The sequence below is a fragment of the Triturus cristatus genome, chromosome 9, assembly GCF_964204655.1.
Source record: "Triturus cristatus chromosome 9, aTriCri1.1, whole genome shotgun sequence".
NCBI classification, from domain to species: Eukaryota; Metazoa; Chordata; class Amphibia; order Caudata; family Salamandridae; genus Triturus; species Triturus cristatus.
Genome location: NC_140592.1, coordinates 2,574,276 through 2,600,152, shown reverse-complemented (window position 1 = coordinate 2,600,152; position 25,877 = coordinate 2,574,276). Strand labels below are relative to the sequence as shown.

General features: G+C 48.1%; 1 long non-coding RNA gene across 2 annotated transcripts in view; it reads right to left on the bottom strand.

Annotated features, from left to right (window-relative positions):
- LOC146797220 (uncharacterized) overlaps positions 1–25,877 on the bottom strand; it is a 167,487-nt gene continuing 141,610 nt past the window's right edge. For both annotated transcript variants that reach the window (XR_014968447.1, XR_014968448.1), the window contains one exon: positions 1–224. This is a non-coding gene — a long non-coding RNA (uncharacterized LOC146797220). The remainder of the gene's footprint in view (positions 225–25,877) is intronic.

Here is a 25,877-nt window from a genome sequence, read left to right as displayed (position 1 = left end):
TTATGCATTACTTTCCTCACTTTATTTCAACAGCACGTTAAAAGACAGAGTAAAAAACAACACAAGACCACAACTCCCATGAAGCTCGGGAGTAACCGTGGCAACCAGTAGTCCAATCATAACACAAAGAGTCCCATAAACAGTAGCAGTCTCCGTAGTCCTTCCTCTTTCTCTGCTGCAGGAAGTTAAGCCCTGTGGGTTCTAGTCCGCCTTGGATTCAGAACCTAGGACAGCAAAAAGCAAAAATAGTGAAGCCTGCTACTACACCTCGACAGTTTTCAAGGTACAAATGCTACGGCAGCTACCAATGCAATTGTGAACTTTTGTCAAACAATCATAACCTGATATATGATTCGAGAGTACCACAGTGAGATAAAATATCCAAACAGATGCAAAACAAATTACTGAATAGCAGCAATAAACTTTGACCAGAAAAATACAAAAGATACTTCCTTGATACGAAATTCTTCATCACTCCACACATAAATCGCAGAGCGGAATTCCCCAAGGGCGGGAAGGCATAAGAGAAACATGCCCGGGCGGGATAATCCTCGCCTCCGCCTCCTTATTAGAATTGAAACTTTCCTTCGTGCTAACTAGGAAATTTCTCATTCTACAGCAGGAGCGGAGGCGAGGATTATGCGTGTTCAAAGCCTCCTTACCACCAAAGCGGCCGCTTCATGGATTGGTTTAAAGTAGAACTTTTTAAAAGTTGAATCTGAAGACCAATCCGCCGCATTCATAATGTCCTCCAACCTTTCTCCTACCTGAATGGCCTTAGAAGCCATTGCTCCCCTGGTAGAGTGTGCGCCAAACTCAGCAGTGTCAATACCGGCCTCATTCATAATCCACCTGACCCACCTGGCAATGGTCGGGGAAGACACCGCTTTAAACGGTTTCTTAATGGCAATCAGAAGTTGCCGTTCTCCCGGAGGCCGTACCTCCAATGTCATATCCTCATAGGCCTTGAGACATCTCACCACACACAATTTCGGGGAGTCTGGAAAAGCAGGGTAGGATACTGACCTTGTACTCGTCTTGGTTCTCCTGGATATAGTAAAAGTGACCCCTTCCGGGGTAAAAATCCGTGCTGTGAGATCCAAAGCTCTAACATCCGATGCCCTCTTGCATGAAATAAGGCATAACAACATAGCCAGTTTCGCTGATATCTCCTTTCTAGACAGATACTGGTTGTCTTGCCAGGACATCAGTAAACGTAAAACCAGGTTGACATCCCAGAGGCCCGAATAACGGGGCTCAGGGGGGCGAGAAATCCAATAATGCCCTTCAAAAGTTTACACACCCAGGGATGCTCTCCCACCGGGATGTTGTCAATGGGCACGTGGCCCGCCGAAATCGCCGATCTAAAAGAGTTGATGGTACAATAAGCCAGCCCCTCCAGAAAGAGCTCTGTTAAGAAGTTGATGACCTCCGAAACTCCGGAGCCCACGGGATCCAGGTGTTTCGCCACACACCAACGCACCCATCGCCTCCAAGCTGATCTGTACCTTTTTTTTTTTTTTTTTTTTTTTTTTTAAAAACCTTTATTTCGGTAGATGCACAATACACAGCGTCTGCCTACAACCCCTCGGGGCCGGCCGCTATGACTTTGGAGAACATAGAACAATAATGTCAGGATAAGAAAAGGTTTAATTTTATGGTTTAGTCGAGTACAACGTAGTGTACTTCGAAAAGAGTCGAAGCTAATCACTGACCAGGAGAGACATCACCGTTCACGGAGCACCCAGAAGGAAGCGTTATATAGGAAGGCATTGGTAAGGAGACAGGTGGCCACCATCCAGGGACTAAGAGCATACACTATACCACAGAATGATAAAACACAATAAGCTCCTTACTAACACTGAACCCCGACCCCGAAGAAACAAAGAAACATAAAAGAAAAAGAAACCAAAGAGGAAGGGAGAAAGAAAGAGAGAGAGGGCCATAGAGACGAAGAAGACATAGAACACATCCCATCCCCCCACCCTGCATACCAGCGGAAGGCCATGGCCCACCCCCCCCCAATAGGCATGCCTGTCGCCCCAAATGAACCCCAAGTAGGAAAGAGAGTCCGGAGAGTGGGAAATAACCTCCCAGTCTCCGACTCCCAGAGAAGGCAGGAGGAGGAAATGTTACAGACTCCCGGTCACCACAGCCCATTAAGCATCCCCCACCCTGAAAATCATCAGCACAACTGAAGAAGCAAGCAAAGCGGCAGGTGGGGAGACTCCATTCCAAATGTGCGAGCAAAGCAGATAATTAGCAGCCTCATCCTAGTCCCCGCCCGCCAATACGTACAGCAAACTAAAGAAAATCGCCCAGCCCCGGCCCGATCCTGAGCGGCCCCACAGATCCACCCCCGCGGTAAACAGTAGCAATTTACACACATGCGGCACAACCGATACATAAGCAAATATTCTAGTCCGGGTCATGCCAGGCGGTCAAGCAGGATCATCAAGGGAGGCAACATCAACCCTGGCCTGAACGCGGAGACCCCACCAAACATGGCCGCCGCTGGGAGTGTACCTCAGGTAGAACAAAGGAGCAAGATGGCCGCTCACGGCAAAGAAGACGCAGAGGGAGAAGAAGCGAGAGTTCCCAGTCATAGACCATCACCACATCGATAGTGACAAACACAGTTTTCCCCACCGAACGGCACACACTCCGGCGATGTTGAGGCGGACACGGCAACACCCGCAGAGGCAGAGTCTCAGCTTGTAAAGTGGAAGGGAGCTTTGTATCTGCAACTTGAACATTAGAAAAACCCTCGACACTGTAACCAGGGAGAGGACGATCCACAGTATCCCCCTGTCGCCAATTTGTATCCGCCTCGAAGGGAATGAGAGGCATTGGGGGGTCAGACAACCGCAGTAGTTCCCTGGATGGCATAGCAGCATCGATCTTCCACTCCAGTTCTCGAGTGCGTTGGCACCATGTCGCCCGCAAGTCCCCCAGGGCTAGAAGGATATCACCATAGGTCAGGTCTGCTCCCTGCTGCAGCATGCCGACAGTATGTAAAGGCGCCACCGGGACACCCTCCAGCTCGACAGCAGGCAGTGAAGCCTGCGTCAGGGACATGGCGGCCTCCGCCTCTCCGACGAAGCAGACCGGCACCGACACCATTTCCGCCGCCAGCCCACCTCGGAGGGGTGAGGGCGACTCCATAGGACGGAGGAACAGTGGTGAGGGCAAGAGGAGTTGCTGCTCGCTATACGGGGCTCACACGATGGGAGAGCCCTCGGCTGTATTGCAATGTGGGTGGTGGGCGCTCTCAAACGGTCACCGCTCTGACCGCTGGTAGGAGGACAAAGGAAGATTCGCCAGCCCGGACCCAATCGTAGAGGAATTCTCTCCGTCGCGAAGAAGGCTCCGCCAGGCCGCCCACTCCACGTCCGGTCACATTTCCCCCGGCGCCGGTCCAGCCCCAGGTCGTCTCACCGTACGTGATAAGCGGTGTCCGGCGGTGGTGGTCGGGCCAGAATGCGTGGGCAAAGTCCAAAGTCGGCAAACTCTATGAATCCTCGACCAAAAAAGCCGGCGGGAACATCGGAGGAATGCGGAAAGTATCAGCGCATTCGTGGTTTCATTTGCTCGCGCCGTAGGCAGGATTAAAGATCAGGATGTCATGTAAACAGCAGACCTGATCTGTACCTTTTGATGGTTGCTGGGGCCCATGCCTGCTGGATGAGGAATTCAGCCTCGCGCGAAAGAGTTCCGTCCGACCAACGTCGCCTGAAATCCTCCATGCCATAAGCCGAAGATGGCCCTGAAGAACTAGGGGATGAGGGTTGCCCAGGGGGTCCACCACGACCTCGTTGAATACAGGCAGATGGATAGGAAGGTCCCAGCTCAGCTCTAGCAGAGAAGGGAACCACGCTTGAGAGCGCCAGATCGGCGTCACCAGGATCAGAGAGGCTGACTGTCGCCGAACCTGGGCCGCCACCCTCTGGATGAACAAGAAAGGTGGAAAGGCATAAGCTGCTATCGAAGACCAGTCCTGGAGAAAAGCGTCCACCGCTGCTGCTCCGGGATCTGGTTTCCAGCTGAAGTACCTGGGAAGCTGGGCGTTCCATCTGGAAGCGAAGAGGTCCACTTGGCAAGGACCCCAGAAGCACATCAGCGAGTTGAAGACTGTCGCATCCAGTTTCCAGTCGCTGGAGTCCCGGAAGTGTCTGGAGTTCCAGTCCGCCACCGCATTCTGAGTTCCCGGGAGGTATTCGGCCGTCACCGAAATCTGACACTGAAGGCAATAATGCCAGAAGTCCTTGGCTAGGTCCACCAGGACCCTCGACCGCGTACCGCCCAAGCGGTTGATGTATTGCACCGCTGTCGTGTTGTCCATCCGGAGGAGCACACAACAAGACACTCTGTCCGTTGTGAAGGATCGAATAGCAAAGGACCCCGCCAGAAGTTCCAAACAGTTGATATGCAGGGAAAGCTCCTCCTCCGTCCACCTGCCCCCCACTGAGGTTGAGCCGCAACGGGCTCCCCAACCGAGGCGACTGGCGTCCGATTCTATCACCAGATCCGGTTGCGACACGAAGATCGCTCGGCCATTCCACGCCTCCATGTGGTCGATCCACCACTGGAGTTCCCTCCTGGATTCCTGATTCAGAGAAATCAGCTGGGAGTAGGTAAGTCCCCTCCTTAGATGGGACGCCTTTAATCTCTGGAGGGCCCGGTAGTGCAGGGGGCCCGGAAAAATGGCCTGGATCGATGAAGATAACAGGCCGACAATCCTGGCCAACTGCCGCAAGGAGATCCTGTCCCTCCGCAGGACTTTCCTCAATTCCTTCTTGATTTTTCCGACCTTCTGCTCCGGGAGGTGAAGGGTCGCCGTTCTGGAGTCTATCCTGAACCCCAAAAAGGTCATGCATTGTTGCGGGACCAGGTCCGACTTCACCTGATTGATGGTAAACCCCAAACTCTGGAGGAGGGAGACTACAGTCTGTAGGTGGGAGAGAAGATGTGCTCTGGACTGATCCATAATCAGGATATCGTCCAAATAAATGATCAATCGAATGCCCAGAGTCCGGAGGTGTTCCATCACCGGCTTGAGGAGCTTCGTAAAGCACCACGGAGCTGAAGACAGGCCGAAGGGAAGGGTCAGAAACTCGAAAACCTGTGTCCGCCACCGAAACTGGAGGAACCTGCGATGCGGTGGAAAAATGGGGACCGAGAGGTAGGTGTCCTTGAGGTCCAGACGCACCAGCCAATCGTCCTGCAACAAGAGGTCTCTGAGAAGATGGATCCCCTCCATCTTGAAGTGGCGGTAGATCAGCCACTCGTTGAAATCCCTGAGATTGATAACGGGACGGTAACCCTTGTCCTTCTTTTCCACCAGGAAAATGTTGCTCAGAAACCCCGTGGGGTGAAGATCTGAAGGACCGATGGCCCCTTTGGATACCAGCTCCTGAACCTCTCGGTCTATGAGAGACTCGTCCTGCGAAGAAAAAACCAAGGGCCTGGGCCTGGCCCCTTGAATCGGGGTTCCGTAGAACTCTATGTGAAACCCTTTTACAGTCTCCAGTACCCATGGATCGTGAGTAATCTCCGCCCACCTGTGATAGAACAGGGCGATTCTCCCTCCCAACAGGACCGGGGTTAACAAAGGTACGCTTACCGTTGTATCCTCCTGAGTTGCTGTGGGCGCCTCCTCGGCCTCGGTTGGTCTTTCCTCTGCCGCCCCGGGAGGGGTAGAAGGTCCCTTGGCGACCATCCTGCCATCCATTATTACGCTTGGCCTGGGCTCTATTAGGGCCTTGCTGCGACTGCCGGCCGGAGGAGCGACCCCTGCCTCGTCCGGCCCCACCGAAAACCTTCCCCGGGAAAATCTTTTTCATCGAGGCTTGCGCCTTGTCCAGGGCTGAAAAGGTGGCGACAAACCTACCTAGCTCCTTAACAAAGGGATCACCAAACAGGGAACCTTGAGCAATCGGGCCCGCCTCCGAGGAAGAGAGCTCCCCAAGTTTGGGGTCTATCTTTAGGAGTAAAGAACGGCGGCGTTCGGCCGAGAGGGCGCAATTCGCGTTGCCCAGCAGGCACATCGCTCACTGCGCCCAGCCCGTAACCTCGTCCGCCGACAGGGGTTCTCCAGAAACCCGGGACCTCTCCGCTCATTCTATCACCTTAGTCAAAGGGCCCACTACATCTAAGAGGATGTATGTCGTTACAACGCACACTTTTACAACGCATGCACTTACAACGCATTTTTTACAACGCAACATCCACTACAACGCATTCCATTACATAGCATGACACTACAACGCATTTTTAAAAACTACCTTTACAACGCATTCCATTACATCGCATACTACCTTTACAACGCATACCATTACAACGCATAATATTAAATTGCATTTAAGGTAAGTATTGGATAGTATAGGGGTAAAAATTACTATTCTAACTCCAGGGGGTGCAACAGTAGGCTAAGTGTTGGATAGTATAGGGGTAAAAATTACTATTCTAACTCCAGGGGGTGCAACAGTAGGGTAAGTGTTGGATAGTATAGGGGTAAAAATTACTATTCTAACTCCAGGGGGTGCAACAGTAGGGAAAGTGTTGGATAGTATAGGGGTAAAAATTACTATTCTAACTCCAGGGGGTGCAACAGTAGGGTAAGTGTTGGATAGTATAGGGGTAAAAATTGCTATTCTAACTCCAGGGGGTGCAACAGTAGGGTAAATGTTGGATAGTATAGGGGTAAAAATTACTATTCTAACTCCAGGGGGTGCAACAGTAGGGAAAGTGTTGGATAGTATAGGGGTAAAAATTACTATTCTAACTCCAGGGGGTGCAACAGTAGGGTAAGTGTTGGATAGTATAGGGGTAAAAATTACTATTCTAACTCCAGGGGGTGCAACAGTAGGGTAAGTGTTGGATAGTATAGGGGTAAAAATTACTATTCTAACTCCAGGGGGTGCAACAGTAGGGTAAGTGTTGGATAGTATAGGGGTAAAAATTACTATTCTAACTCCAGGGGGTGCAACAGTAGGGTAAGTGTTGGATAGTATAGGGGTAAAAATTACTATTCTAACTCCAGGGGGTGCAACAGTAGGGTAAGTGTTGGATAGTATAGGGGTAAAAATTACTATTCTAACTCCAGGGGGTGCAACAGTAGGGTAAGTGTTGGATAGTGTAGTGTAATATTATGCGTTGTAAAGGTATGCGTTGTAAAGGTATTATGCGATGTAATGGAATGCGTTGTAAAGGTAGTTTTTAAAAATGCGTTGTAGTGTCATGCTATGTAATGGAATGCGTTGTAGTGGATGTTGCGTTGTAAAAAATGCGTTGTAAGTGTAGTGCGTTGTAAAAGTTGCGTTGTAAAGGTTGTTCCCCCATCTAAGAGCTTGTCCTGGCAAGCCCGCCATGATCTATCTATCCCTTTCTTGGGATCTTTCATATACTTAGCAAAGAATGTGCACAATCTGGGATCAATATCGGGGGTCAAAGTGACACCATTGGGTAGGGAAGGTCTGGGACATTCCGACCGCAGACGGGCCCTAACCACCTTATCGAGCGGACGCCTAACTTTGTCGGCCACGTAATCAGCCACCTTTTTGTCGGGAACCCATTCCATGGACCGGGGTCTGTAAATGCACGTGGGGTTAAACATATCACTTGAGGGACCGTCCCCTTCGCCTACTGAAGATGCAGAAGACTGAGGACGCCAAGATCTGTCCTGCTCCTGGTCCCCATCCGAGGACTCCCCATCATCCTCAAATTCCACCTCCCCCAATTCGGGAAACCCCTCTTCGGGGTCATAGTCTGTGGCGCCTTCGTCGCCGTTTTCTCCGGGTACAACTTCCTCCCAGTAGGGTGCATCCCGAAGCGTGCGCGCACTTTTCTGAAAGGCTTCCGCCAGACGGCTGAAGCCCTCAAGGTGCCCCGCGTCGCGCTTGTGGGCCTTGCGCGGTAAAGCAACATGTGCCCCGCTAGGCCCGGCCTCCCCGTCCCCCAAGATGCCTGTGCTTCTAAACACATGGGCGGACAGACGGTTAACGCTCTCCTGCAGGGGGGCAAGCGCCTGGGCGATGGCCGAAGATAGGAGCCTGTCCACCTCCGCAGGTCTGCGCACCTGGGATAGCCGGTCCTCTTGAGAGGATAAAGGTGGGGTATAGTCGTGCTCCTTCTGAGACTGCATAATAAAAGGAGGTGAGGGCACTAAATGTGTGAAACGCCCCAACTAAATTAAGGGGGGCTCCCCCCTCGCCGATGCCCCTTCGCTGAACTCCCCAGATAACTTTAAATTCACGTGGGAGAAAACTGGAGGAGGAGTCAGCTCAATATATTAGGCCCTGGGACTATGCCCGTCACTCCTACCGCCAAGGCGGCGTCAGGCGAGGGGAATCACAAAGAGCGAGCGCTCTACACACTGAGGCAGAAGCCTCACACACGGCGCTTCACAGGCGCCTGAAACGGAGCGTTGAACGAGACGCGCGAAACAGCGCCACCTAGCGGACCCGCTCCGAACACAAAATGTACGCGCTCGGGCCGAAGCCTACCGCGCTATGCTAATACCGTGAACAACCCGCTACGATATCGTAGCGCAACGAACACAATCAAATAAGAAAAACACTTCCAAATTAGCACAGAAAGCCCACGCAGCCAAGACCTAAACCCACAGTAAGGAGAGAAGGGACTTAACTGACGGGCCAGCAGTGAAGAAAGAGGAAGGACTACGGAGACTGCTACTGTTTATGGGACTCTTTGTGGTATGATTGGACTACTGGTTGCCACGGTTACTCCCGAGCTTCATGGGAGTTGTGGTCTTGTGTTGTTTTTTACTCTGTCTTTTAACGTGCTGTTGAAATAAAGTGAGGAAAGTAATGCATAATCCTCGCCTCCGCTCCTGCTGTAGAATTTCAGGTTTTTTACTTTGAATCCATCAAGAAGGCATTCAGATGTGTCACACATTTGCCATAAATTCTGAATGTTAGCACTCTAGTTGCTCATTAGATCACTGTAGTAAAGCTACTGCTCACCAGGGAAGTCTGCTGCTTGTAGTCAAAGTGCATGTTTCAGTCTGCATGTCAGAATTTTTTTATGAAATAGAAGAGGATTTGAGAAGTCAAAATGTGCCCTAATTTTTCTTTCTGCAGCACTAATCATAATTGCTATGGCAAAATGAACCCCCTAATTTTGTTCCTTTGTTAATTAAATGTTTTAAGTGTTACCACTTTATTCCAATCAAGATGGCTTCAGGTGTGCCATACTTTTGTCATAAGTAAGACTGTTAGTGCTCTAGTTGTTCTTTAGAACACTCTGGGGAAGCTGCAGTAGAACACAAAGGAATCAACTGACAGTCTCTGCCCTTGTTGGATGTACATGTTTTACTGAGAATGAGAAATTTCCTAGTTAGCTCGAAGGAAAGTTTCAATTCTAATAAGGGGGTGGAGGCGAGGATTATGCATAACTTTCCCCACTTTTATTAAACAGCAAGTTAAAAGACACAAGAAAAGAACATAAGATCACAACTCCCATGAGGCTCGGGAGTAACCATGGCCACCAGTAATCCAATCATAGGCGATGATGCAGTCCATAAACAGTTGCAGCCACTGTAGTCCTTCCTCTTTCTCTGCTGCAGGAAGTTAAGCCCTGTGGGTCCTATTCCGTCTTGGCGTCGGAACCTAGGATGATATATATAAGATATTGAGGACTGACTATGAAACCGCAACACTTACCAAGGCCACAGACTAAGTATGATATCAATACAATTGCAAAATCCTGTCAAAACAATCAGAAATAAGTACTGTACGAGAATGCAACAGCATGATATAGCATAAAACCTTGAAAACATATACACACAAAGTATTGAACATCAGCGAGATTCAATGACAATAGAAGACTCAAAAAAGTTATTTCCCGGATACGAAAACTCTGAACTCACTCCGTTCTCAGAGCCACCACCAAAACTTACCAAGGGTGGGAAGGCATAAGAGAAACAGGCCCGGGGGGATAATCCTCGCCTCCGCCTCCTTATTAGAATTGAAACTGTCCTTCATGCTAACTAGGAAATTTCTCATTCTACAGCAGGAGCGGAGGCGAGGATTATGCATTTTCAAAGCCTACTTACCACCAATGCGGCCGCTTCATGGATTGGTTTAAAGTAGAACTTTTTAAAAGTTGAATCTGAAGACCAATCCGCCGCATTCATAATGTCCTCCAATCTACCCCCTACCTGAATGGCCTTGGAAGCCATTGCTCCCCTGGTAGAGTGTGCGCCAAATTTACTAGTGTAAATACCAGCCTCAGTCATAATCCACCTGACCCATCTTGCAATGGTCGGGGAAGACACCGCCTTGAACGGTTTCTTAATGGCAATCAGAAGTTGCCGTTCACCCGGAGGCCGTACCTCCAATGTCATATCCTCATAGGCCTTCAGGCACCTAACCACACACTAATTCGGGGAATCTGGAAAAGCAGGATAAGTTACTGATCTTGTACTCATCTTGGTTCTCCTCGAGATGTTGAAAGTAACCCCTTCCGGGGTAAAAATCCGTGCTGTGAGATCCAGAGCTCTGACATCTGACACCCTTTTGCACGAAATAAGGCATAACAACATTGCCAGTTTCGCTGAGATTTCGTTTCTAGATAGATACTGATTGTCTTGCCAGGACATCAGCAAACGCAGGACCAGATTGACATCCCAGAGGCCTGCATAACGAGGCTCAGGGGGGCGAGAAATCCTAATGCCCTTCAGGAGCTTACACACCCAGGGGTGTTCCCCCACCGGATTGTTATCAACGGGAACATGGCCTGCCAAAATGACAGATCTAAAGGAGTTAATTGTACAATAAGCGACCCCTTCCCGAAAAAGCTCCGTTAAGAAGTTGATGACATCCGAAACGCTGGAGCCCACGGGATCCAGGTGCTTCTCCATACACCAACGTACCCATCGCCTCCAAGCTGATCTATACCTCTTGATGGTCCCCGGGGCCCATGTTTGCTGGATGAGGAATTCAGCCTCTCGCGAAAGAGATCTGTCCGACCATCGTCGCCTGAAATCCTCCACGCCATAAGACGAAGATGGCCCTGAAGTACCAGGGGATGAGGATTGCCCTGAGGGTCCAACAAGACCTCGTCGAAGAACGGTAGATGTATCGGAAGGTCCCAGCTCAGCTCTAGGAGAGAAGGGAACCACGCTTGAGAGCGCCAAATCAGGGTTATCAGGATCAAGGAGGCCCTCTGCCGACGAACCTGAGCCGCCACTCTCTGAATGAACAAGAATGGTGGAAAGGCATAAGCCGGTATCGATGACCAGTCTTGGAGAAAAGCGTCCACCGCCTCCGCCCCGGGATCCGGTTTCCAGCTGAAGTATCTGGGAAGCTGGGCTTTCCATCTGGAAGCAAAGAGATCCACCTGGCAGGGACCCCAAGAGGCCATCAGTGAAATGAAGACTGCCGCATCCAGTCTCCAATCGCTGGCATCCCGGAAGTGCCTGGAGTTCCAGTCTGCAACCGAGTTCTGAGTTCCCGGGAGGTACTCGGCTGTCACCGAAATCTGGCGCTGAAGGCAGTAATGCCAGAAGTCTTTGGCTAGCTCCACCAGAGCCCTGGACCGCGTGCCACCCAAGTGGTTGATGTATTGCACCGCCGTCGTATTGTCCATCCGGAGGAGCACACAACAAGACACCTTGTCCTTCGTGAAGGATCGAATAGCAAAGGACCCCGCCAGGAGCTCCAGACAGTTGATATGAAGGGAAAGCTCCTCCTCCATCCACCTTCCCCCTATGGAGGTCGAGCCGCATCGGGCTCCCCAAACGAGGCGACTGGTGTCTGACTCTACCACCAGATCCGGCTGCGACCCAAAGATCGCTCTGCCATTCCACGCCTCCATGTGGTCGATCCACCACTAGATTTCCACTCTGGATTCCTGATTCAGATAGATCAACTGAGAGTAGGTAAGGCCCCTCCGTAGATGGGACGCCTTCAGTCTCTGTAGTGCGCGGTAGTGCAGGGGCCCCGGAAAGATGGCCTGAATCGAGGAAGATAACAGGCCAACAATCCTGGCCAGCTGCCGCAAGGAGATCCTGTCCCTCCGGAGGATCTTCCTCAACTCTTTCTTGATTTTCCCAATCTTCTGCTCCGGGAGATGTAGGGTCGCCGTCCTGGAATCTATCCTGAACCCCAGAAAGGTCATGCTCTGCCGCGGAACTAAGTCCGACTTTTCCCGGTTGATGGTAAACCCCAAGCTCTGAAGGAGAGAGATTACAATCTGTAAGTGGGAGAGTAGATGCGACCTGGACTGATCCATTATCAGGATGTCGTCCAAATAAATGATCAACCGAATGCCCAGTGTCCGGAGATGCTCCATCACCGGCTTGAGGAGCTTCGTAAAGCACCACTGAGCCGAAGACAGGCCAAAGGGAAGAGTCAGAAACTCGAAAACCTGTGCCCTCCACTGAAACTGGAGGAACCTGCGGTGTGGAGGGAAAATGGGGACCGAGAGGTAGACGTCCTTGAGGTCCAGGCGCACCAGCCAATCGTCCTGCAACAAAAGGTCTCTGAGAAGATGGATCCCCTCCATTATGAAGTGGCGATAGACTAGCCACTCATTGAAGTCCCTGAGATTGATGACTGGTCGGTAACCCTTGTCCTTCTTCTCTACCAGGAAGATGTTGCTCAAGAAACCCGTGGGATGGAGTTCTGAAGGGCCGATCGCCCCTTTGGACAAAAGGTCTTGAACCTCTTGGTCTACGAGAGACTCGTCCTGAGAAGAAAACACCATAGGTCGGGGCCTGACACTTTGCACGGGCGTTCCGTAGAACTCTGTGTGAAATCCTCTGACCGTTTCCAGTACCCAAGGGTCTGAAGTAATCTCTACCCACTTGTGATAGAACAGGGCGATTCTCCCCCTCAACCGAACCGGGGCTAACAAAGCCATGCTTACCGTTGTATCCACCGGCGTTGTTGTGGGTGCCTCCCCGGCCTCGGCTGTTCTTTCCTCTGCCGCCCCGGGAGGGGTAGAAGGTCCCTTGGCGACCGTCCTGCCATCCATTGTTGCGTTTGGCTTGGGCACTATTAGGGCCTTGATTCGATTGCCGGCCGGAGGAGCGACCCCTGCCTCTTCCGGCCCCACCGAAAACCTTCCCCGGAAAAATCTTCCTCATAGAAGCCTGCGCTTTGTCCAGGGCCGAAAAAGTAGCCACAAACTTCCCTAACTCCTTGACGAAAGGATCACCAAATAGGGAACCCTGGGCTATCGGACCTGCTTCCGAGGAAGAGAGCTCCCCCAGCTTGGGATCAATCTTCAACAACAGAGAACAGCAGCGCTCGGCTGAGAGGGCGCAATTCGCATTGCCTAGGAGGCACATAGCGCGCTGCGCCCATCCCACCACCTCTTCTGCAGGCAGGGGCTCCCCAGAATCTCGGGACCTCTCCGCTAACTGTGTAACCTTGGTCAACGGGCCCACTACATCTAGGAGCTTGTCTTGGCAAGCCCGTCATGATCTATCTATCCCCTTCTTGGGATCCTTCATATACTTAGAAAAAAATGTACACAATCTGGGGTCAATCTCGGAGGTCAGAGTGACTCCGTTGTGGAGAGATGGTCTGGGGCATTCGGATCGAAGTCGGGCCCTATCCTCCTTATCGAGCGGTTGCCGAATCTTGTCAGCCACGTAATCAGCTACCTTTTTGTCCAGGACCCATTCTGTGGACCAGGGCCTGTAGATACATAGGGGATTAAACATATAGGCCGAGGGACCATCCCCTTCTCCTACAGACGAGGCAGAAGACTGAGAGCGCCAAGACCTGTCGTGCTCCTGGTACCAATCCGAGGAGTCCCCATCATCCTCACATTCCACCTCCCCCAATTCGGGAAACCCCTCCTCAGGGTCGAAATCCGTGGCGCCATCGTCGCCGGTTTCCCCGGGTAAGACCTCCTTCCGGTAGGGTGCATCACGAAGCATGCGCGCACTCTTCTGAAAGACTTCCGCCAGACGACTGAAGCCCTCAAGTTGCCCCGCGTCACGCTTGTGGGCCTTGCGCGGGTGAGTAGTAGGCACACCGCTAGGCCCGGCTCCCCCGTCCCCCAGTATTCCCGTGCTCTTGAACACATGGGCGGACAAACGGTCAACACTTTCCTGCAAAGGGGCAAGCGCCTTGGCGATGGCCGAAGAGAGGAGCCCGTCCATCTCTGCAGGTCTGCGCGCCTGGGAAAGCCGGTCCTCCTCCGAGGACAAAGATGGGGTATAATCATGCTCTCTCTGAGCATTCATCTTCATAAGAGGTGAGGACACCAGACCAAAACGCCCCAATTTAGTTAAAGGGGGACCTCCCCCTCGCCGGTGTCCAGGAGCTGACACCCCCCGGTGAGGAACACAACGCGCGGATGAGTCAGCACTGAAATGCATACAAAAGGGCTAAGTCCGTCAGTCCTACAGCTAAGGCGGTGTCAGGCGAGGGGGGGAAAGATCCGGATACTAGCGATCACTCAGAATACTCCGAGGCCATTGCCTCACAAATGGCGCTATCACCGGCGCCGAGAACGGAGCGTTGTGCTAGAGGTGCGAAACAGCGCCACCTAGTGGACCCGCTCCGTATCGAAAAAGAATGCGCTCGGGCCGAAGCCAACCGCGCAACTCACAGCGGAAGAATAACCCACTGTAAATATACCTAAAACAAGGCAGAATAAAGTAATACAATGCCAATGAAAGCTACACACAGCCCATCAAGCCAAGACCCAAAGTCACAGTAAGGAGAGTAGGGACTTAACTGACGGGCCAGCAGTGAAGAAAGAGGAAGGACTACGGTGGCTGCAACTGTTTATGGACTGCATCATGGCCTATGATTGGACTACTGGTGGCCATGGTTACTCCCGAGCCTCATGGGAGTTGTGGTCTTATGGTTTTTTCTTGTGTCTTTTAACTTGCTGTTTAATAAAAGTGAGGAAAGTTATGCATAATCCTCGCCTTCGCTCCTGCTGTAGAATGTCAGACTTCATTCTCACATGACTGAGAAAGATAATGTGAATTTACAGAAAATATGCTCTCAGTTTAGCTTATAGATCACCTTCGCAACCTCTGTGGGAAAAGCATGAGAAAATAGTTTTCTCTCAAACATGATTCATGATATCACAGCAGAAGGCTTTTTCACATGGTAAAATCGCCTTAGAACACACCACAATTCCTAAAATGAGTATGGTACCATCAACAAATGATTTATAATGTAACTAAAGTCTTAAAACCTTCTATTAACTGCAATGCTTTTTAATGAGGTGCTATCGTGTATATTGGTCCCAAGATGGCTGCCAACACTACTTGGATGAAGTACTGACAGCCAATCAGATCTCACGATGAGATGTGTGGTTAGGCTCCGCCCAGATATATCTATCTTTTCTCAGGAACTACTGAACGGATTTACACCATTTAAGCAAAAGGCAGGAGTCTGAACTGAGGACTACCTCTTTGCCAAATTTGGTGTAATTCCGTTCAGCAGTTCGGGCTGTAGCTGCGTCAACAGGTCCTATGGGAAAATGCATGGGGAAAAAGCGTTTTGGGACCCCCCCTTTTTTCTCAGCCCCCGCTTAACGAATCACCGTGAAATTTTCAGGACTGGAGCGGACCGAAGCTGGCCAAAAGTTTGGAAGATTTCGCGAAGATTCGTCAATCGGCGCCAACGTTATTCCAAATAGAATGTTGCGGATTTCCTATGGAAAATAGGTCCTAACTATAACTACCTACTGGCGACTGCCAGTAGGTTATATATATATATATTCACAGAAAAAACCATAGGTTTCAGGCACGTTATAGTTAGGAATTAGCATTTAAAAAACCTCAGAAATTCACTGAAAAAACCATAGGTTTCAGGGGTGTTATAGTTAGCTGGACTTTTCACTTGTACAAAACCATTGAAATTCCCCCGTTATAGTTAGTTCAGCTAACTATAACTCGGGCGCCCGCAATGCACTGCTGATGACGTCACATATTACATCACTCATGACATGGTCAGTGACATCACTCATGACATCACTGATGACATCTCAAATGACATCACTGATGACATCACTGATGACATCATCCAGTGAATGTGTGTTTTTCTGAAAATTAAATATGTTTTATATATGTATATCTCAAGGTCGATGGAAGAATAAATGGGTATATAAGTGTCTAAATGGATGATTTGTTTTTGAAAAATTGATTGTGTAACTGACTGATTAAGTGTATCATAGTGAATACATGGCTTAGTGAGTAATGTTTAAATATGTAAATATCTGTATCAGTCTCTCACTTTGTGTATAAGTGGCTGCATGGGTTGGTGAGTAGCTACATGGGTGTCTATATAGGTTATTAGTTGGTTTTTTGAGTATCAGTCTGAGTGTCTGCATGGTTCGGTGGGGGGTATTACGTAGTGCATAGGTGCATGAATGAGTGACTCACTGTTTGTATGTGTTGAACACAGCATGTGTGCAGGACTGTATGGGTGGATGAGTGTGTGTATGGGTGTGTTAGTGAGTGAATGACTGTCTCAGTAGTGTCTTTATGAGTAACTACATATGTTTTAAACTAGTATATGTGACTATTGGTGTATATATGTGAGTATATGTGAGAGTGAGAGATTGAAAGAGTTCCTGTATGAATAAGTATGTGTTTCTATAAGTGATTGTTTAAAAGACTAAGTATGTGTAAGTTTCCGTAGAAGTAAGTATGGTGGTGTGTGTATAACTGTATATGCAAGTAAATGTATGTTTGATTCTTTATTAGCATGAGTGACTATGTGTGTGAGTAACTCTATGGATGAGTGGCATTGTGTAACAGGATGTATAGGTGTATGAGTACATATGATGAGTGAGTACATGTATGAGTGACTGTATAGGACTGTTGGTGAATGAGTGGATGTGTATGTGGATCTTAGAATTACTGAAGAGGTTGTTGTAACTGGTATTGGTATGTCCATTGTTTTGAAAATTGTAGTCTCTATTTTTGAATGTGTGTATCAAAGGTTATATTAGGGTGAGAGGAGGTCTGCCACTCTATCACAAGGATGATGTCATCAGTGATGTCATCAGTGATGTCATTTGAGATGTCATCAGTGATGTCATGAGTGATGTCACTGACCATGTCATGAGTGATGTAATATGTGACGTCATCAGCAGTGCATTGCGGGCGCCCGAGTTATAGTTAGCTGAACTAACTATAACGGGGGAATTTCAATGGTTTTGTACAAGTGAAAAGTCCAGCTAACTATAACACCCCTGAAACCTATGGTTTTTTCAGTGAATTTCTGAGGTTTTTTAAATGCTAATTCCTAACTATAACGTGCCTGAAACCTATGGTTTTTTCTGTGAATTTCAAAGGTTTTTTAAATGCTAATTTCTAACTATGCCTACAGAGATAGGACATGTGAAGAAAGAGGAAAAAATGCACAGAAAGAAACAAAAGAAGTGCAGAAAGAAGCAACAGAAGTCCTCAAATACGAAGATAAGTGCAGGAAGAAGGATAACGTGCAGAAAGAACAAAAAGAAGAGCAGAAAGAAGCCTTGTTGCAAAATCATCCTGTACCCTCAACTTGTTCAGACGGATACTGGTGGTAACTGAGCCTGACTAACCAGTCCTAGAGCCAGTGCTATGTTAAAAGACACTTAGAATACAGTGAAAACACCTACATACACTAGGGAACATTATGCGTTGGGGTCCCCCTGTGATTAGCATGACCTCCTCTGTAAGCCCCTAGTATATAAGAGGGCATGGGGATTAAAACTACCTCTTAAAACAGGCCACAGGGCGTTTTTGCACACGTTAACTCAGGCCCCGTCCCCTCCCTTCACCACTGTGTAAACACGCCCTGTGTCCATTTTTAGTTGGGAGATTAAGTTCATTTGAATCCTGAGGGTCCCTGGGGTCCAACTAGCCCACTAGGTACCTCCAGTAAGTGCCACAGAGCTGCGTTGCAGAGAGGTGTAAAAAGTGGCACGGCCTGGACCACCTCTCTACAATGCAGCTCAGTGGCGCTTACTGGAAGCACTTGGTGGGCTAGTTAGCCCCCAGGGGCCCTCAGTATTGAAGGGAAATTATATCCCCAATTTAAAACGTGCCATAGTGCGTGTTTGCAAACGTCACCTCAGGCCCCGTCCCCTCCCTTCACCACTGTGTAAACGCGCCCTGTGGCTGTTCTAAGTTGAGAGATTAAGTCCCCTTGAATCCTAAGGGTCCCTAGGGTCAAACTAGACCACTAGGTACCTGCAGTAAGCGCCACAGAGCTGCGTTGCAGAGAGGTGTAAAAAGGGGCTTGGCCTCAGAACACCTGGCTGCAGCGCAGCTCCCTGGCGCATACTGGAGATACCTGTTGGGGGCGCGTTTGCAGAGTGCTGCACGGAGGGGGCATGGCCTCCTGCACGATGCCAGTCTTTTATTTATTTTAGTTTTTTAAGAAGGGGGGCTGTTTGGTTCCCCTTCTTATTCTAATTTATTGGCCCTGATGACCCCATCCCCCAGGGCCAGTCTCCTAATTATATTTTTTTGACCCCAATCCCCAGGGCCGGCCACTGTTTTTTATTATTTTTAAAAAATATATATTTATAGACACACCTAGGACATGCTGGACAAACCGTACGTACCTATCACCATGACGATTTGCGTGATATTCATTAACCCCTTGCATGCCCGCCCCTTTCCCCGCCCAGTGCCGCGCCTTTCATTAGCGGGCGGAGTTCATGACGAGCTGGACTCGTCATGGGCACAGCGCCACCGCAGCCCATGACGAGTCCAGCTCGTCATGGGCACTGAAGGGGTTAAAAGGCGACTATGCATGCAATGAATCCACGTGGAATGTATTTACACCACTAGTGAAGCTCTGACATGTCTGATGCCCTACCGTGCCTAATCCCGGTAGACACCCTTGTCGTTTATTTATACAAACTTGGGTAGCTATTGACGGGCACATTTAATACACATGCACACCAAGCCATTCAAAGGGGATTCGACAAAAATTCGACCAAAACTATGCAAGAAACCCCCCTCACGGTTAATAAAACACACATCCACTGCCGGATGTGTAATACTTTTTATTTTACTCTCTGGAAAGGGGACGAACATCACTTGAGAGTCACAGCACGCTCCTGACAGAGCCCAATGCTGTGTTACACCCACCATTGCCTGCCGTGTGCCACACACCTCTGTGTTGTATTCCACTAGCTAGTGCATATGCTATGACACTCTCTAGCCCATGTGCACTGTAACACCACCCCGTGAATATGTCATGCCACACTTGTCTTCGCACGGGTTATATTGCCCCATCTAACGTGCCTTTCTCGATGCCTATGTTATAACGCACAGTGCTATGCCATACATATTACAATCTGGGATCCATATCTTTGTCACAGTGCATATGCAACCTTACACTCCCCAGCACATATTTTATATTACAACTTTAGAGACTAGTTAGGTTACACAACACTGCCCTGTGCATATTACACTCCAAGGCGCATATCGCATAGCACGCGCTAGTGCCTGTGCTATCTCGCGCTCTCCAATGAATCTGTCATTGCGCACAATGTATTGCATATTATATTTCACGCCCGGTTCATCTTATATCACACTTTTGGGTGCATAGTTTATACCATACACTATATCTAGTTTTCATTTTCAATCGTGCTCTCAGGACTATGTTCTATATAACACTGTGTTCACCTACCCTTTTCACGGGCATTACATTTTGCGATAGGGGGTGGAGGGTCAGGGGGTGTTTCTGCCAAGTGAGCCCGGAGTCACAGTCACAAACGTCCTCTTCTTCCTGAATAAAAGTGAGATTATGCTGCATACTTGTTCATATTTTAAGTAGTTCGCACAGACACAATGTTTTAAAAACAATAAAGTTCCTAATACCCGCCTTCTCTGAACAGTTAGCTTGCTGCCCCATCCCCTTCCTCCCTATCCTCTGTTGTGTGAATCCATGGACTAGCCTCCTCCCTCCTGCCATGCATGGTCTGATGTGCTGCCACTGCCCTCAGTATGATGCACCAGTCCACTCCTCCTGCCCTCCATTGCCCAATTCTATGCCCCATCATTGACCTCCTGCTTAAACTCTGTGCTTAGCTTGCTGCCCCTATTCTCCTTCCCCCTGCCCTCCGATGTCTTTGTGCATGCCCCTGCTCCATCCTTTTTGCCCACCATGTCCCATGGACCTGCCACTCCTATCTACTCTGAGTGTTCTGTTGAGCTGCCACTCCCCTCCCACCTGCCTAGCATTGTCAGATGACTGTAACCTGTCCCTGTCACCTCCACCCTGCCTGTCCACATGCCATGCCCCTATCCTCTTCCTCCTGTCCTACATGGTCCATTGTACTGCCACACCCTTCTGCCCTCCCTGGTCTGTTGTGCTGCAGCTGCTCCTCCTGCCTGCCCCGTGTGGTCTGTTGTGAGGTCCCTTCCCCTGAACTTTCTTGTCTGTGCACAGGTCCTGACCCTCCCTTCTATCCTCCATCGTCCTTTGTGCATGCCCCTCCACCCTCCTTCTTGCCCATCATAGCCATTGTGCTGCCACTAACCCTCCCACTTGCCATGCATGGTCTTCTGTGCTGCCATGGCCCCTCCCACCTTCCCTGTGTGGTCAGTTAGCTGCCCCTGACCCCCTCCCACCTTCCCTCCATGGTCTGTGTGTATGCCATCACAGTCTCACTGTTGCTCTTCATGGTGTGTCTTGCTTCTAGTGCCCATCCTGCCTGACCTCCATGGCTATCTTGCTGCTCCTGCCCTGCCCCCTTGCCCCCAGCCCTACTCCCTCCCTCCTGGCTTATCTATTCCATTGTAATGCCCCTGATCCGTCCCTCCTGCCCTTTATGGTCTGTTATGCTGCAGCTTTCTCTCCTGTCTGTCCATTATGGTCAGCTAGCTACCATTGCCTCTTGCCCCTCTGTTCTCTGTTGTCCATGTGCATGGTCCTGTCCCCTCCCTCTTGCTTTCTATGGATTGTTGTGCTGCACTCCCGTGTGGTGTATTGTGCTGCTGCAAACCCTGATGCCTGCCCTGCAGGGTCAGTTTGGTGCACCTCTCCATGTCCCTCCTGTCCTCTGTTATCCAAGTCCATGTCCCTATCCCATTTCCTTCCATGATCCAATGTACCATACTTGCGAACATTTTGAACTTGGTAAGAGGGAGATTTTGAAAAAAAACTGGGGTATTGATTTTCCCCTTTGAGTTACATTGAAAAAGAGGATATTGTAGACAGGAGACAGATCAAATAAAGCCCATTTGAGCTTAAAAACATTGGACGTTTCCTGGCTGAATCGGGTCTGTTGGCATGTATGGTTGTACTACCATTGCCTCTTCCTTCTGCCCACAATGGTCTATTACATTGCCACAGGCTTGAAGGAGGATAGATTTTGTATCACAGGGGGCCCCTGGCCCGTTCTGTCCACACCTGAAGTATGAGACCCTTGTCCTTGCCCTGCCAGCTGCATTTGTAGGCCGTATTAAATTGACCAGCGGGTCCTGTGTTGCTATATAATTATCCTGAGACATCCTTACCACTCAGCCAGTATAAAACCCCTGTGTAGGCCCTTCTGTTCAATATGTAGGCCTCTTTGTTAAATTGACCATAGCTCTGCAATTTTAGTGTATAGCAGTCTGAAGGCAGGTCTGCGAGGCCTTCTGCTCCAAACCAGTAGCCCCCACCCTACCCGAGTGCTCCGTGCTCGGTATCAAAGTTCAACATCCCCCTGAAGCTGTCGACATACAGTAGGCTGCATCCTGGACTGGTACTTGCTTCCTGGGCAGGTTTCCCGCTTTTAAGGAAGTGGCAACCGCAGAGCGTCAAGTTAGGAGAACTGAGGAGATTTTATACATGAATATATTGAATTCCCGTACAATACCCATTGTTTTCTGCTTGCTCTATGGAACTTACGAGAAGCGATTGGCCTGAGAGACTGACCTTTTCACCCAGTCCATTGTCAGCATTAAGTGGGTAAATGACGAAATGTCTGGTAAAATCTGCAGACGAAGCTTTTGGGTAGCATACGTAGGTAGATGTAGCGTGCAAAGGAGCCCACAAAATGATATAAAAAGGGAGCACCCACAGATATCGACGGACTATCTCGCCGTCTGTATGTAGGTTAACAGGCAGTGCAGGTTTTCCCCAAGAGCTGGGAGCTCTTGTCTTCCTTTGCTTAAAATGTCTTGCTCTGCTTTGCTTGAAGTATCTTATTCTATTTTACCTATATGAAATGTCATGTTATGTTTAACCATTGTTCTCTTTACTTTTGCATTTAAAAGATTTTGTATTGTAATTGCAGGAATGCTTGCTCTAAGAGTAAACGTGAGTGTTCCTAGGTAACATTTTCCTTGGTGTAACTTGTTTCTCATGATGCATTTATAGATGTGTTTTCTCTCTCTCTCTGTCAGTACATTAATTGAGATACAGAGAATATCATGACAGCTGTATGATTATCTGGATTCTGTATTTTGTACTTTATGTCTCTATTCTGCGGTTTCTTTGAAGTTGCATCTTCTCATTAAACTGCCATTGTATTCTGCCTCCAATTCCATGTCTCATATGTCTGTTTTCTTCATTTTTGGAGCAAGCGTTCCTAGGCACCCCGGCTCAAATTAAGGTGCCCCTTTTGTCCCTGACTCACTCTCCTGCTCAGTTCTGTGGTGGCTCCCGGGGATCTGGGGACCGCCCCTAGCTTCCTTGACCCGTAATAGATCTTGCCTCCAACAGCCTCTCTTGCAAGTCCTGTATTGTTGGTTTGTTGCCCCTGCCCCCCTTTCCACTGCCCTCCATAGTCTGTTGTGCTTCCACGGCCCTTCCTGCCTGCTCAGTGTGGTTAAATTGTTGCCTTTGCACCCTCCTACCTGCCTTCAATTTTCAGAGTCCGTGCCCCTGGCCTCTGCCTCTCAACAGTATCCTAATGAACAACTAGATTGCTAACATTCTATATTTATTACAAAAGTGTGGAACGCCTGACATCATCTTGATGTAATCAAAACTGTAATACCTAGAGCATTTCCTTTAGAAATTACATATATGAGAGGGTCTTATTGGCATCAAAATTATGGTTAGTGCTCTAAAAGGCTAAAATAAGGACATATTCACTGAAAAAACCATGGGTTTCACACACGTTATAGTTAGGAATTAGCATTTAAAAAACCTTAGAAATTCAGTGAAAAAACCATAGGTTTCACACACGTTATAGTTAGGAATTAGCATTTAAAAAACCTTAGAAATTCAGTGAAAAAACCATAGGTTTCACACATGTTATAGTTAGCTGGACATTTTACTCGTAAAAAACCAATGAAATTCCCCCGTTATAGTTAGTTGCACTGCTGATGACGTCACATATTACATCACTCATGACATGGTCAGTGACATCACTCATGACATCACTGATGACATCTCAAAATGACATCACTGATGACATCATTCAGTGAATGTGTGTTTTTCTGAAAATTAAATATGTTTTATATATGTATATCTCAAGGTCGATGGAAGAATAAATGGGTATATTACTGTCTAAATGGATGATTTCTTTTTGAAAAATTGATTGTGTAACTGACTGATTAAGTGTATCATAGTGAATACATGGCTTAGTGAGTAATGTTTAAATATATAAATATCTGTATCAGTCTCTCACTTTGTGTATAAGTGGCTGCATGGGTTGGAGAGTAGCTACATGGGTGTCTATATAGGTTATTAGTTGGTTTTTTGAGTATCAGTATGAGTGTCTGCATGGTTCGGTGGGGGGTATGACGTAGTGCATAGGTGCATGAATGAGTGACTCACTGTTTGTATGTGTTGAACAGAGCATGTGTGCAGGACTGCATGGGTGGATGAGTGTGTGTATGGGTGTGTTAGTGAGTGAATGACTGTCTCAATAGTGTCTTTATGAGTAACTACATATGTTTAAAACTAGTATATGTGACTATTGGTTTATATATGTGAGTATATGTGAGAGTGAGAGATTGAAAGAGTTCCTGTATGAATAAGTATGTATTTCTATAAGTAATTGTTTTAAAGACTAAGTATGTGTAAGTTTCCGTAGAAGTAAGTGTGGTGGTGTGTGTATAACTGTATATGCAAGTAAATGTATGTTTGATTCTTTATTAGCATGAGTGACTATGTGTGTGAGTAGCTCTATGGATGAGTGGCATTGTGTAACAGGATGTATAGGTGTATGAGTACATATGATAAGTGAGTACATGTATGAGTGACTGTATTGGACTGTTGGTGAATGAGTGGATGTGTATGTGGATCTTAGAATTACTGAAGAGGTTGTTGTAACTGTTATTGGTATGTCCATTGTTTTGTCAATTTTAGTCTCTATTTTTGAATGTGTGTATCAAAGGTTTTATTAGGGGAAGAGGAGGTCTGCCACTCTATCACAAGGATGATGTCATCAGTGAGGTCATCAGTGATGTCATTTGAGATGTCATCAGTGATGTCATGAGTGATGTCACTGACCATGTCATGAGTGATGTAATATGTGACGTCATCAGCAGTGCATTGCGGGCGCGCGAGTTATAGTTAGCTGAACTAACTATAACGGGGGAATTTCATTAGTTTTTTACGAGTAAAATGTCCAGCTAACTATAACATGTGTGAAACCTATGGTTTTTTCACTGAATTTCTAAGGTTTTTTAAATGCTAATTCCTAACTATAACGTGTGTGAAACCTATGGTTTTTTCACTGAATTTCTAAGGTTTTTTAAATGCTAATTCCTAACTATAACGTGTGTGAAACCCATGGTTTTTTCAGTGAATTTGCAAGGTTTTTTAAATGCTAATTCCTAACTATAACGTGTGTGAAACCCATGTTTTTTTCAGTGAATTTTCAAGGTTTTTTAAATGCTAAATTTTTTTTTTTCTTCTATTTTTTCTAACATATTTTTATTTTAATTTTCTTACCTTTTATAAAGACTATGATTAAATTTTTAAAATTCTTTAATATGTTTTTTTTAATATATTTTTTAAAATAAACATGTAAAATTTATTTGCAGTACTTTTTTTCTATTTTTTTTTTTATTTTTTTAGTACGCGTACCGTAAGCTCACGGTAAGCGTACGGTTTACGCAACGTCCGTAATTTTCCTACGCTGCTTGCGTATAGTTACGCAATTTGCGTAGCCGCGCGTACTCCGCGTGGGACGCGTACGCGTGTACGCTACACGCGCACGTTACGCGGAAGTGCCGGGAGTGACTGTTATGCGCATGCGCGCAAGCGCGTGTCTTTTTTACGCGCATGCGCACTTTTGCCGTAAGCGTACCGTAAGCGTACCGTAAGCGTACGGTAGGTCATGTGATCATGAAACACAACTTTTGATTGGTTGAAACTACTTTCAGTTCTAGAACTCTCCTACACCACACCCATTCCCCTCATTTCTGCTTGTGATCCCTTGGGAGAAGGAGCTGGTTTGTCTTTGGGATACGATGGCAGAACAGCAGAGCTCTTCTGAGAGTGAGGCTAGCACTAGCAGCACTGTCTTGAGGCAGAGATCGAGGAAACAAAAGCCCTCTTATGTATGGGATTATTTTACTTTTCCTGAAGGCCAGCAAAAGGTAAATGCACCCTTAGTGACTTGTAAGCTGTGTAAGCGTGTACTTTCTAGAGGTAATCCTAACAGGAAGTATTCCTTTGGGAATCACACCATGAAGAGACACCTCCAGGATGTACACAGAAGGACACATGGTCATCTTTTTGGAGGTAACTCTTCAGAAAGACAAGCCAGTACATCCACAGCAGCTCAGCCTGGACCATCATCTGCAGGGCTGACTCCTTCTTCTGCAGGTCAGGTGAGCCCTTCATCTGTGGGGGGAGAATCTCCTTTTGCTGGCCCTCTGGAAATTAACCCTCGGTTTGCGAGGGTTGAAGTACGGTGCGCCACTTGTCACGATCTAATTACTTATAGGGAGACCAGTGTTTCCCTAGTGAACAGTAAAATAG